Raw genomic sequence first — 14,529 nt, 5'->3', positions numbered from 1 at the left:
GGTAGCCTAGTGATTGACAGCAGCTGATTCTGCTGTTGCTCAACAAAAACAAAGGACGTCTCCTGAGCTGTGTTTTTTTGGGGGGGGGTTTGTATGTGTGTGTGCAAAAGTCAGTCAGAGCAGAGTGGTTGAGATCAGTAAATAGTATAAAAAAAAAAAAAACCCTACACATTTTGAAAAATTACCCCCTGTTCCGCATTTGATAATTTTTGGAATTTTCTTTTATGGATATCGGTAGGTAGGGGATTGGTGGATATTCGTCCAAATTTACAGACCCAGGTTTTCATGCGTGAGTGAGCAGGAGCAAATTACGCAATCCAAGTTAAAACTGGTTTATGCAAAGTAGCGGTGGGATTTAAATCCAATCAAAGCTCATGGGAGGAGACAATGGGCGTCCATCTTGTTTTCCACAAAATTGCCAGGTTACAGCATTAACACTTTGGCCACCATGTCAGTTTCATTTCTTTACCCATGGCAGCTGTTCCTGCCCTTCAAAGTTAATTCAACTTGTTTAGGCCTGAAAATGTCACTGAGGACAGGCCAGGTTAGGGTTAAATATCCGCCAATCCCCTACCTACCAACGTCCATAAAAGAAAATTCCAAAAATGATCAAATACGGAACTGGGGGTAATTTTTCAAAATGTATATATATTTTTTTATATACCCTGTAAAACAGGGGTGTCAAACTCATTTTAGTTCAAGGGCCACATTCAGCTAAATTTGATCTGAAGTGGGTTGAACCAGTAAAATAATAACATAATTATATATAAATAATGTCAACTCCAAACTTTTCTCTGTTTTAGAGCAAAAAAAAAATTTTGATTACGAAAAGGTTTACATCTACAAACTATCCTTTTAAAAGATGTGAATAACATGAACAAACTGTAAAAAATAAGTGTAATTTAACAATATTCTGCCTCAGTTTATCATTTACACATGTACATTATAACTTACAGATCACAGTGGATCTACAAATACACAAAACATTTAGTAGCAGGCAGAAAATTGTTAAAATTGTACTTACTTCTCTTAAGACATTTCCGGTTGTTCATATTTGTTCAGGTTATTCACATTTTTTGCGAAATTATACTTCGTTTTAGTGTAAATACATGAAAATATTTCCATTTACAAAGAGAAAAATTTGGAATTGTCATTACTTATATGTTATTATGATAGTATTTTACTGAATCCTGCCACCTTGAGATTGAATTCGTCTGAAAGTGGAACCTGAACTAAAAGGATTGTTAATTTCTTAGTGTAATTTTCACATTTTACAAATTCCTCCCAAGGGCCGGACTGGACCCTTTGGCGGGCCAGATTTGGCCCCCGGGCCGCATGTTTGACACCTGTGCTGTAGAATAAAAATTAACTAAAAGCATATATCGCTGTGGATGGGGTGCTTTACTGAACAGGAGGAATCTAAAAGACTTATTTGATTTAGAAGTTGAATCATAAATCAGTACTCATCCATGTCCTCAATTAGGGATGCACCGATACCACTTTTTCCAGAGCGAGCACAGGTACAAATACTTACATCTGAGTACTTGCCGATACAGAGTACCAATATGAGTACTTAATAATGCCATTCCAGTTCTTAGTTCCTTTTGTAAATGTGCTTTATTGTTGTTGTCATTAGTCTGACTGGAACAAAGTGCTGCTACTGACATTTAATGTGTTGGAATGAGCGTTTCTCAATCAATCCACCAGAGGGTGCCGCTCAAAATAAACCATACTGGACAAATACCATGAAGAAAAGTAAAGTTTTTTGAAAAGAAGAAAGTCAGTAATAATAATTATGGAGACGACAGAGGAGGTAACACTAATGTGGATACTAATGTTGATATTGATGACAGTCGCTCTTTGAACAGATTCTCTACCTCCTCGGTTCACTGTGGTATTGTCCGTCTGTGTACACATCTGCGAGCAACTGGAAAACTGATGGAATGTAGGCAGAGGACGGACAGAACGCTCCGTCTGTATCCGTCAGTGTCTTTAACGTTATTTGGCGTCACCATTACTTTTGTCAGCGTTATTTATTTTGAAAAATCTCCACACTGCTGACATTACTGCTCCACTGCGTATCTGCTGCACTTAACTGTGAATGTCAGCTGCCGTAAGTGGTATCGGTGCAGTTGTATCGAAGTACTTTTACACACACTGAGTATCGGACCCAATACTGCTATCGGTATCGGTGGATCCCTACTAGAGCCCGACTGATTAATCGGGTCGATTATAGCGTATCACCGATTAATCAACATCGGCCAATACGTAGCCGATGTATTAACTGTTTTGCTGCACGGAGATTCTGTCACTCGGTGCTCCTGTGTGTGTGTGTGTGTGTGTGCTGCCCGGAGAGTTAGAGGAACAGTAAAGCGAGTTAGTTTCACTTTCACTCCTGCTCGGACAATGTCGCTATCACCCCCACACACACAATCACATAATCACGGAGCTACAACCCCCCCCAGCAAAAATCACGGAACGCTACCACGCACTCTGACGAGGATGATGGACCACTAAACCCCCCCCCCCTCTGAAAATCACAGACTTATGAAGTATTCACCCCCCACACACACACCTATATCTGTGCACTTCCTGTCTACCTCACAGCTTCATTCTGCAGGCACACCTGGGCGTTAATAGTGTAGGGGAGACCGGGGACAGTTGTAACATGGGTCAGTTGTAACTCTTGCAATTACTCCAATCAGGAACAACTTAGGACTTACCTAATTCACTCTGCACATGCTCAGTTTAGTCCTTAGTCCACCTGGGAAGTTCTAGTGCCGTGAGGGAAAACATAATTTTGTGGTAAGTCATATTTTTTGCTCTTATTATTTTTGTGATTGCATAGTTTGCTTTTGAAAGTTTTGTAAATTATATTTGTGAGATAAACAAAGATTTATGCAACTGTTAATCCACCTGTCCACAATTATCTAATATAAGATTATTATATCCTTTGTAGATCAGTGTTCTTATTTCATATATTGGCCAATATATCGGTTATTGGCCAATATCGGATAACGGCCAATATATTGGATATCGGCTTTTTTTAGCCCCCGATATCAGTGTTGGCATCGGCCCCAAAAATCGCATATCGGTCGGGCTCTAATCCCTACCCTCGATATCAGTATCTGTCACTTTGTTACCAATAAATAACAAGTATCAGGAGAAGAAAAATATCAGATACAATACACTGAGATTTAAAAACATATGTGATTTACTTTATTCCATATTACAAAAACAGACAAAAAACACCCAAATTCTAATTGGATTTTCGATATCTGTATCTTTCTGCCAAAGTCTATAATGAGATAATAATAAATAGCATTATGGGATTTCTGGATTTGATCCCATTTGTTGTTTCACTGCGGTCTATTCTTTCAAAAACTGTAAGAGGTTTAACTTCATACAAGCACAGATTAAATCAGCTCCCTTTTAAAATACTGTTCCTCCAAAAATAATCACAAGGAATTTGCAGATCCTAAGAGAGAGATTTTACTTAGATTTACAAAAGCATTGAGGGCAGTGTCCAGTTCTGCAGCTGATCCACCGACAAAGTGGAGATTTATGGGTGCAAATGTAGCCAATTAATTTCAGTAATGAGCAATGCAATCTCCCAAAAGCAGAGCGAATTATTGAGTCACATATTAGACCTGATGAGGGTGATACTACTAACAACGGGGATGCAGTTTGTGGCTTGTAGTATATATATTTATATTCACATTAAAGGATATCATTTCTCCCCAGACACCACAAAATGGAAAAGTTCTATTATTACCAATGTTAGCTTATTTTCTTTGATATTGAACATTCACAGAAGATGAGTTTCTCAAGTATTTTAATGGAAAACTATTTAATCGTCTTCTAGTTTTGCTCCGGTAAATGATGACAAACAGCAAAGTAGTACCAATACAACTCATAACTGGTAATTCCAGCATGTTTAGTGACAAATATTGTATGGTTTTCTGGTTCTGCTCTGAGAAATGATGAAAGATGGACGGACAGATACACGCATCGAAACATCCCTTGCCTTATATGAAGAGAAGATAAGACAATACTTGCAATATATATTTATCTCGACTGTTTCTTGGTTGGTTGACATACTTGTTTTTATTCTGTATATATATTAACACTTTTCATTTCTTTTAAACCGTTTTGCACTACGCACCGCAAGAGAGTTGTCTCTTTTAATTCTGTTGTACATATGTATAATGACAATAAAGGCATTCTATTCTAATCTCTTCTATTAAAGTGTACCTGTACTGGTCACGTTTCCGACATTAACTCTTCTTTGTGTATTACTAAGAAGCAAGAGAGGCGCAAATTTAGTAAAAAAAATCACCATAAATGCACCAGACTGAACCATTTTATTACAAGAATTATGTGCGTGGGCAGAACTTATGGGGAGCAGACAAAAAGTATATACCATCACTGATTCAGAGTAAACAAGCAGCAGGCAGTGAGCAAGATTGAGTGGAAAGTATGTGTTGAAGCTAGTTGTTTGTGCAGCCGTAAGCTTTACACTTCACCATTGTTCTAGAAGATGCGACCCAGTAGTGGCTGATAATGTGTCATCTAATGCAGCGTTTCCATTACGTGATACCAGCTCGACTCAACTCGACTCGACCTTTTTGCATTTCCATTATGAAAAAGGACCTGGAATCTGGTACCCGGTACTAGTTTTTTGGTATCACCTCCGCTGGGGTTCCAAGACTGGGGACCAGAGTGACACGCCGTTTTACAAAAAACAGATGCAGAAGTTGACCGTAAATATCGTGGTAGGTTAATCCAAATGATGACAGCCCACAAAACTACACCATGGTCAGCTGACGAAATTCAGTCTTTGGTGGCCAACGTAAAAATTCAGCATAAGCTTGACGAGACGAAATGCAACGAACATGTTTATCAGCAACTCTCTGAGCAGACAACACGGAAGTAATGTGCCACATCGCTATGACAACCAGGTAATCTAAAGTCGGTAGTATTCAGTAATGGAAAGGGTCTCCAGGAATAGGACCCAGTACCCGAGTCGAGTGGAGCCGGTTCCATGTAGTGGAAATGCAGCATTAGACTAGTGTCTGCAGCACGGGGTCAGTGACCAGTCCATCGCAGCAATGAAAATTCACTACAAGTACCCTTTAAAGGGGTCATACTTTGCTAAACCCACTTTTATTAGTCTTTGGTTCATTTATTTGTGTATTTGGACCCTAATAGTTCAAAAAGTTTGAATTTGAACCCTCCAGGTGCTGCAAAGCTATCTTTATATTCATTTTGGCAAAAATCGAGTGGATTTCTACAACCTGTTTTAATTCCTGCTTAAATTGTTACATCTATAACTAGTTACATCACAACATTTGCACATATAAGGTCAAGACTTCTGATGAACATTTCTCCGAGTACGACATAATTGTTTGTCAGCAGCAGCGGTTGTAGTAAAAACTGAAAATATGTCCAAACTTCGAGCCAATTACCTAAAATGTTCAGTTGTTGCTTATATTAACCAACACAAGTGGCTGAACGGGACAGAGCAGCACAGCCAACAACCTGGAGGGGGCGGGGCCTGAAGTGGCTCCTGTGCATTTAAAGGGCCAGCGCTCAAAACAACCTTTCTGGTGTCATTACTCAGAAATAGGGTTGAAGATGGACCTGTGGAGTTGAATTAATGAAGAATTCAGACCCAAGCATAGCATTTACAGTTTATGTAGACCACAGGGAAATGATTTAAAATGCATAACTGCATTTAAAAAAGCTAAATATCACTCCTTTAAGACCCAAAAATTATACCAAGAGGAAACTTCTAGCACTAAAATTGGATGTATTATTGGAGAAATGTAACAGTTTCATTAAAATCCTTCAAAACACCTCACCAAAGGCATATCTGGAGCACCTCTGTGAATCTTCTGTATATACTGACATGTTTCAACAGCAGAGAGTGTTTGTGCTGATGCCACATATTAACAAATTAGTCTAAATGTCCGTATCCAAGTATTATCCTTATTCTTACATCTGGCACTGTGCCAACAGAACATGGTTGTTAACATGTCTACTCACCTTATTAGTGTTAATTTTGGGCTATTTGTCATACCAAGTGCGGTGGAAAAATTTACTTTTTACTCTTTTAATATGTTATACTGTTAAGTACATGCTGAGTCATTGTTATGTGTGATGTTTACCACTCTGTAGCAACCCCGACTTGGGGACGAAGTTCTTACCTTGAGTTGAAACCCAAACACCTAAATGTCTGAATGTGTAGATAGAGGATGGTGCCTGTATTCAAGCAAGGTTAGAGTGAAGAGGTCCTCATGACCTCTTCACGGAGCAGAGAAGGAGTAGTATGGGGTGGTACGATGTACGTAAGGAATGACATCATAGTTTGAGGGGGTTGGATTTGGTTCTATATAATCTTTAGTTTTCTCTTGTTTAATCAGACTTCATTTACAGAGCTTTGTCTGTGATTGATTTCTCAATAAATGCATTTATTATTTTAACTCTAACTTTCTCCCTTTTTCTTTGTGTGAGTTAACAGTTGAACGGTAAATTTCCACGACACAAGAAAATTACCTTTTTTACAAAGTGGCTAAAATACAAACTAAACTGAATCAGGTTAAATTTAGCTGAAACTGTTCTGTTTTATGATCCATTCTTGAACAGGAATGGGCAAATAATGTGACCTCATGTCCACCAAACAGTAGGAAGTCCCATTAGCTTTGATCACTATCCAGGTGATTCTTTCACAACATTTTGGTAACAAGGTATAGCATACCTGTATAAGTGTTACTGTAGAAACTTTAATGTATTTCATCCAAAATGGCGACCGGATTACCAGTGATCCGGTGGGAGTGGAGAGGTTAATGACAGGAACGGTACCCACATATATAAGGGACTTTTCAAGGTCTCAAGGTTAATGAACATCCTGCAAGGCCTTTATTTTGTTAGTTCCTTTTCCAACTTTAACACATCTGTTAATTTGATGCCCTTCCAATGGAAAGGGGGAATTTAGCAGCAGTACATTCAGGTAGGTTTCACAAGAGCTGCAAAAATTTACCATGTGGGAATTTAACACCCAGCTGGAAGACGAACAAGGTATTCTGTGATCAATTAGTTTTGTGACCATTACTGATTTACCTTGAAGAAATATTTGAATGTAAAGCTACAGTTACACTACAGTTTTCTAGTTTTCACACACAAGCAAGGCTATAAACATTTCCATAAATGCCTTTGTGTTTTTATTGTAAGAACTCATTTCAGGTAATTTATTTGTCTTGTAGCGCTTATTGTATTTGCAAAGAGTTGTTTTTTTTTTCCCTGACTGAAGGATGTTTTATGGAGAAACTGCTGCAAAGGAAATAAAATTTGTGTTCCAACAACAGATGATGACTGAACATAAATAAAACATTCTGAAAACATCAGTGCCCTTCAATGTCTGGCTGGATTTGCCACAACACAGAGCTGCAGATCTTGGCAAAATTGAGATGGATACACAAAATGTAAGAAAGAAGTGATGAATTACATGTTAGAGAAACTTCGGTCACAGACGGATGACAGAAACAGACTGATGTTTGAGACCTTGTTGTATCTAAAGCTACATTTGCCGATTGAATCCAGGCTTTAAAGAAAGTGCAAAGTAAGACAAAGCTTCAATGATATTCATAGTTTCTTTCTTTGCTTGCTGACAACCCCTGTATCATTTTCTGACATTGCCGAGCGTGACTGCAAAAAGCATAATCTCCTCCAAATTAAATGTTGGATCAGCAGTCCCCAAGCCTTTCATGTTGATGGAGTTGGTCTTAGATAACAAAAGGAGACAAAGAAAAAAAAAAAAAAACACCAGCTTGTCTTTGCTGTGATTGTATCAGATTTGATTCATCTGTTAGTTACTTATCTCATGCAAATTTGCATCTTGTGCAACCAAGTTTTCTTTATCAAAAGTTACGTTACTGCTCTGCTCAAAGACAGTTTGTAAAGTGCTCCAAACTGTGAAAGGAATAGATTCACTTTTGATGTCATGTAAAAGGTCATCGTGTAACAGAAAAGCAGAGGCTCCATTTTAGCCGGCAGAAGAGAAAGGTGACATTCGTCATGTCTGGGGATGGGAGAATCACTTGTCAAATGCCAAGGCGGCCCTGGACGAACGCTTCAGGTTTACAGATGTATGGAGCGGTGCTACCATGGGGACGTCTGGCCTTATTCAGCCTCTGTGTGTGGCTGAATCACTGACCAGACAGGAGACACACTCTGGCAGCCAGCGCACAAATGGGCAAATAGAAGACGGACATGAAAAGATGAGCCCAATCTCCATTTGGTCCCTGGGGCCCCATTGTATTATTCATTGAACAGAATCATAATGGAACATAATCCAGCTTCCTCACCCCTTTTACTGCAGATAATCTGCAGTGCCATATGAAAAGACTGTCTTACGTGGCAGTCCTCTAAAGTTAATTCCGCCAAAGCTGGTGTACATAAGGTAGTGTGGAAATTCATATTAGACAGGGCGGCAGTGGTGTACAGGCAGAGATCATAGACAAATATTTCATATAGCTTAATTAAAAACTGGCTAAGGATATGACTGTCTGCTGAGACTCAAAGCTTCACCTACAAAGATCACCGACTGTATGTGATTGATGACCTTTGCATTGGAGTAGAGTGTGAGGTGAGTTTGAAGCCTGATGGGAGCTGAGAAGTCAAGCTGGACACCACCCCCACATACAAGTATTAATACTGTACTAAATACTCCACTTCAAGTAAAAGTCCTGCAATCAAAGCCTTTCAGCTATAAATATCACCAGAACATTTGCTTAAAGCAGGGGTGTCAAACTCATTTTCATTCAGGGGGCACATTAAGCCAAATTTGATCTGAAGTGGGCCGGACCAGTAAAATAATAACATAATAATATATAAATAATGTCAACTCCAAACTTTCTTCTATGTTTTAGGACAAAAAAAGTAAAATTATGTGATTATGTTAACATCTACCAACTATTCTTTAAACAATGTGAATCACATGAACAAACTGAAATTTCTTAAGAAAACTAAGAGCAGTTTTAACAATATTACATCTCAGTTTATCATTTAAACATGTAAATTACACCTTACAGATCACAGTGGATCCACAAATACACAAAACATTTAATAACAGGCAGAATATTGTTAAAATTACACTTCAAACATTTCAAAATGTTTATATTTGTTGAGGTTATTCATGTTTTTGTGAAATGTTAGTTTGTTTTTTGTGTAAATACAGTAAAATGACATGAAAATTTTTACATTTACAAAGAGAAAAATTTGGAGTTGTGAGTATTTATAGGTTATTATGATTGTATTTTACTGATCTGACCCACTTGAGATTAAATTGGTCTGTATGTGGAACCTGAACTAAACTGATTCATATCTTCAGTGTAATTTTAGCATTTCACAAATTCATCCCAGGGGCCAGACTAGACCCTTTGGCGGGCCGGATTTGGCCCCTGGGCTGCATGTTTGACACCTGTGGCTTAAAGAATGAAAAGTAAAAGTAGTCCTTGTGCAGTAAAAGGGTCCATTTTAGTGTTTTATATTATATAAGATGTTTCTGAATTCATGTCACTGCTGCATAATATGTGGAATTTTACTGCTGTAGATGTTTCAAACTGAGCTCATTTCAACTATTTTATATACTATTGGTGGTAGAGTTGGGCTGCTGGATATTTTTTCAGAGTGGGTTGATATGACGCCAAACACTGGACCAAAACGGTAAACCAGATTTTGCCATTAGTGAGAGAAAAGAGAAGAAATGAGACTACCAAAGCCTAACACTGAGCACCAGTCTACTTGTAGGCAGTAACAAATCTCTAGTCTAGAAGTGTTTTGCCAACTGTTAGGCAGACCATCATCCAGGAGTCAGGGTCTGCTCCAGGTTCTTGCCTGTTAAAAGGATGTTTGTCCACACCACTGTCACCAGTCACAAGTGTTGGGTCCTGGAGGATTCTGTTAGGTTTCTGAAAATCGGCATTAGAGTCTGGTTTTGACTGGCTCTATATGTAAAGTGTCATGAGATAACTTTTGTTAGGATTTGGTGCTATGTAAATAAAATTTGATTGATTGATTTTCAGGTTTGCCATGCCTTTTTTTATGCATTGTTTACATGTCACATTGTCGACTCTTTTCCTCATTTCTTTTGTCAGCTTCAAAACAACTACATTCCCACGTTGGTGCAGCTTCAGTCCTTTACACTGGCCTTAAAAGCACATGAACCTTATGATAAACAAACACAACATGCACTGTGCATATCTTCCCACTCACTTGCCGATCTTTGTTGTGTTACCGGCTTCAGCTCAGCAGTAAATTACATGCGCTTCTTCACACACCAGTGGCTTACCAGTTACTCTTTTTGAATTATAATATAAACATAAACACCACAATGTAAGAATGTGATACTAAGTTCATCACGCCATTTGACATATTACGGATGCAAAATAAGGGAAGGCAAATGGAAAGTGAAAATATGAGGGAATTCATCACTGAAGTCAAACACACTGGCTTTAAACGTATCTAAAATTTGAAGAATTCCTTTAAAAAAAAAAACTTCAAGTTGCATATTTTCACACACTCATGAATCAGGTAGAATTGTATGAAGCTGAAATGACTGGAAAAGCCACATTTTTTGACATTTTTTTCTTCCCTTAGATCCCATTTGGTAGACTGTGAACAGTGCAGTAGTGTCTGTGTGCAGCTCAATGTTTATGAGAAATCAGGTCAGGTAATGCGGATCAGTGTTGATGGGGAACGCGTTTGATTTGTGGGGAAAACGGCATGTTTCTCCATCCTGCTATTCAACTCAATTTCTGTGCTTCATTTGTGATATAACAAATGACTGCAGCTGGCAACGAGATAGAAACAGAACGAGAGTGACAAAATGAAAAGCAAATGATATTTCATAATGATAGCGCCTTTTCTGGGGCAACACAACAGGCCATTTCTCAAATTTACTTTGTTGTGTCACATTGATCAAATAGATAGAACATACAGTATAGGAGATGCTTCCAGCGAAGAGACATTACTATTAAACATGGAAAAACAGAGAGGCACCCTCTGGAAAAGGGGATGATTTGATGTTTAAATGCAGTTTTCCAACCTTACAGTAGTCTTTGGGTGTATTTCTGATCTGGAAACAAACACACACACCTCTATACTGTGCAAATCTCAGTCGGCTACATACAGCTCTAAGCATTATCGTCTCATTAAAAAAGTGCCAGTGGATGTGGAACACCTCATCAGCTGCCCTGATACTGAATAATTACACAAATACACCCAGCCTTTTCTCTCCCTCAGAGCATCATCTGCAAAACCACCAAGTGTAGCTGGGGTCAAACTGCTGTGCTACTTCCAAGAATAAAAGTAATAGGCACTTTTTTTTTTTTTTTTTTTTTTTTTTTTTTTTTGCTGCAGAAGGAAAGCAGACAGGCAGCCTGGCTTTGCTGTGCCAATATAATTTGCTCTAATGAGCCAGCCGAGAGGATAAACAGCTGGACACAGCCGTGTGTGTGGAGGCACTGTAGAGCTCCTGTGCTTTTATACTGATGATCTTTTCTCCTTTTAGTTAGCCAAGCTCCTACATCTTTGTTAAAGAAGCTGTAGGGATAACAAAAAAAAAAAAAAAAAAAAAAAAAAAAAAACAATGCAAGGATGGAGTAAAGGAGAAAACAGAGACAGAGGTACAAATGAGAGAAAGGAGGTTTGTTACTGTCAGCGGGAAGCGAAAAAACGGACCCTGACTTTCTTTGATTTGAATGGACAGACACACGGTGCTTATAATCACACACACACACACACACACACACACACACACACACACACACACATAGAGATCAAATGCTGTTCATATGTGGAGGAAAATGTCCAATTAAGCTGCAGTAGTTAGAGTTATGTAGTAGCTGAACATTACTGTGACTGGTAAGATTTTATAGGAAGTCACAACCAGCTGCTTATTAGTAAAATATTGACTCTGATTAGTCGTTATGTTGTTACTTAGTAACCATTTTTTACTACTAATGAATTAGTTATGACTAAGGGGTTAGGACCTCAGCTCTGAGATGAAGAAGATGAAGAAGCCTATGTATCTATGATTTTATTTCTGGGCTTTATACATTTATTTGATAGATACAGTTGAGAACGACAAGAAACTGAAGAGAAAGAGACTGGGTATGACATGTATGAAGGTCTGAATCAAACGCTGTGATAAGGCTTCAGCTTAAAGGTGAGGTGCGAGATGTTTTCCTGGAGCATTTTTTACTATATTGCTTAAAATCCCCGTCACACCCTGATTACAACCAATTAATTAAAAGCTCTAACACAAAAATAAAAAAAATATTTTGTCACCTGTGGAACGGACAGGACTGAAAAAACACCATCCAATCATTTTAAGCTCCCAGTCAAAATGACTGATATGTCTATCAAACTCAACTGCCATTTATCCCTCCCCCCTCTACGCGACCCCTCTTCGAGTACGAATCGTGCGTTCTCTGAGGTTTGGAGCACTTGTACAGGAAACGAAGCTAGAACCAGAGCTTGGCTATATTAGTTATATTAGGATGGAAAGTTCACCAGCAAACTGTTTTGTCACTTATATAAATCAGTAGGAAATGTAACGTTAGTCAGATACAGGGGTTGGACAAAATAATGGAAACACCTTAAAAAAAATCAACAAAATATGATTTAATATGGTGTAGGTCCGCCTTTTGCGGCAATTACAGCCTCAATTCTCCGAGGTATTGATTCATACAACTTGTGAATTGTTTCCAAAGGAATTTTAAGCCATTCTTCAGTTAGAATACCCTCCAACTCTTTTAGAGACGATGGCGGTGGAAATTGACGTCTTACTTGAATCTCTAAAACTGACCATAAATGCTCAATAATGTTGAGGTCTGGGGACTGTGCCGGCCATACGAGATGCTCAACTTCATTAGAATGTTCCTCATGCCATTCTTTAACAATTCTAGCTGTATGGATTGGGGCATTATCATCTTGAGGTGTCCATTGTCCAACCCCTGTAGGTATGAACTGGGGCTGTTCTGTAAGAGCAGGGGTGTTGGAGGAGACTGAATGAGGTATGCATGGATCGGAGTTGTGGCTGCCGGAGCCAGGCGAATTGTTGCCGTGCAGCGCTCGTGAACCCTCAAGAACAAGCATTGTGCCTGCCAGTATTCTGGAGGCGTGGCTTCGAGGGGGATGTCTGAAGAAAGGGGTTTGGACTTTTGAATTGAGTATTTTCAAAATATAGCATGCTCGAACCGTTTTTCTATGATCTCAAACCCCACCCTTAAATCTTATGCATTCTACAAAGTCAAAACAAAGGCACCTCCAATGTGGAAGTATCTAAGAGTTGTAATACCACTGGTGGCCACTAGGAATGACCCCAAAACTCAGTGGAGTCCTACAGTCTTACACTGAAATTTTGAATATTTTCCTCCCAAGATTCATTCTGATCTCATTCATCTAATTAATTATCAATACTTGAACCTTAAGGCAAAGTCTAACCATGTGATGTTTGAGAATTAGTATTAATTCCAAATTATCAATCAGCCAATATTTAGCATTTACAAATTCAGAAAGTAGTGATTACAATTTTCTAGCACTAGCAGAGGAACTCTTCTTTAACTGACTGTTTTCCTAAATTAATTAAACTAATTAAATTACTGGTTGATCAGCCACAAAGGCCTTTAACTATGTGGGTAACTGAAGAACCAATTATATAGAGAAAGTTTTTTCATCCACAGGCCTATGTAGAGTTATTGCAGACAAATAAATTATTTATAACTGGTTACCTGATGCTGCATCTTAGTTAATTTTCTGTCACTAGGAAACCTATATTTCAACCATATTTTAGTATAAATCCCCTTTCTACTCTGTCATACTCAACTTCTGCTATCTATCACACTGCTATCTTCCTGTAAACACACTGTCTCTGAATACTGACGACATACTTGGAGTATTCAAGTCCAGACTGTTGGGCATTTCCTTTTTGCTAACCAACACCACTACAGTCTCTTCAGCATGAAATGGTTTGTTACTGTCTTTCCTGATATGTTGTGACTTTTAAATCTCCCCACTTTGTCGTCACATGCAGATGAATACATTAATCTTGCGGTGAGCCGGCCAATCCTCTGACGTTGTGGTCGAGGGGACTCCAGCCCAGATATCGAGCAGGACCCTGCTGCTACTGCTCGGAATGCTCCCCCTCCTGCTGTGTGGCTACAATAGAAAATTAATTACACCGTGTCTAAAACGTTTTGTTGTTGTTTTTCTTGGTTTTGTCAATGGTCGTGCCTGATGCAGGGAGATGAGCTACTAATCAGGGACAGTGAACAAAGGTTTGCTCTCTTGCAGTGAGCGTCTGGAGCACAGGAAGAATAGAGGAGGACACCACACATATGTCTGTAGTCCCAGATTGGGTTAATGGGGGCACATGTCGAGACAGGTAAAACAACATTTGGTTGTTTGTTCTGCATATTTTTGTGTAATTAATGCTCTGATCAGCCTTCCCCCTTAATTGCTCAA

General features: G+C 38.8%; 1 protein-coding gene across 1 annotated transcript in view; it reads right to left on the bottom strand.

Moving 5' to 3' along the window:
• The window catches only part of adam19a (ADAM metallopeptidase domain 19a), a 438,676-nt gene that overhangs the window by 170,590 nt on the left and 253,557 nt on the right, over positions 1-14,529 (bottom strand). The gene's annotated exons all lie outside the window — the stretch shown is intronic.

The sequence above is a fragment of the Sphaeramia orbicularis genome, chromosome 18 (genome assembly GCF_902148855.1).
Source record: "Sphaeramia orbicularis chromosome 18, fSphaOr1.1, whole genome shotgun sequence".
In the NCBI taxonomy this organism is placed as follows: domain Eukaryota; kingdom Metazoa; phylum Chordata; class Actinopteri; order Kurtiformes; family Apogonidae; genus Sphaeramia; species Sphaeramia orbicularis.
Note: the sequence above shows the minus strand (reverse complement) of the source record. Positions and strands in the feature narration are given on the sequence as shown.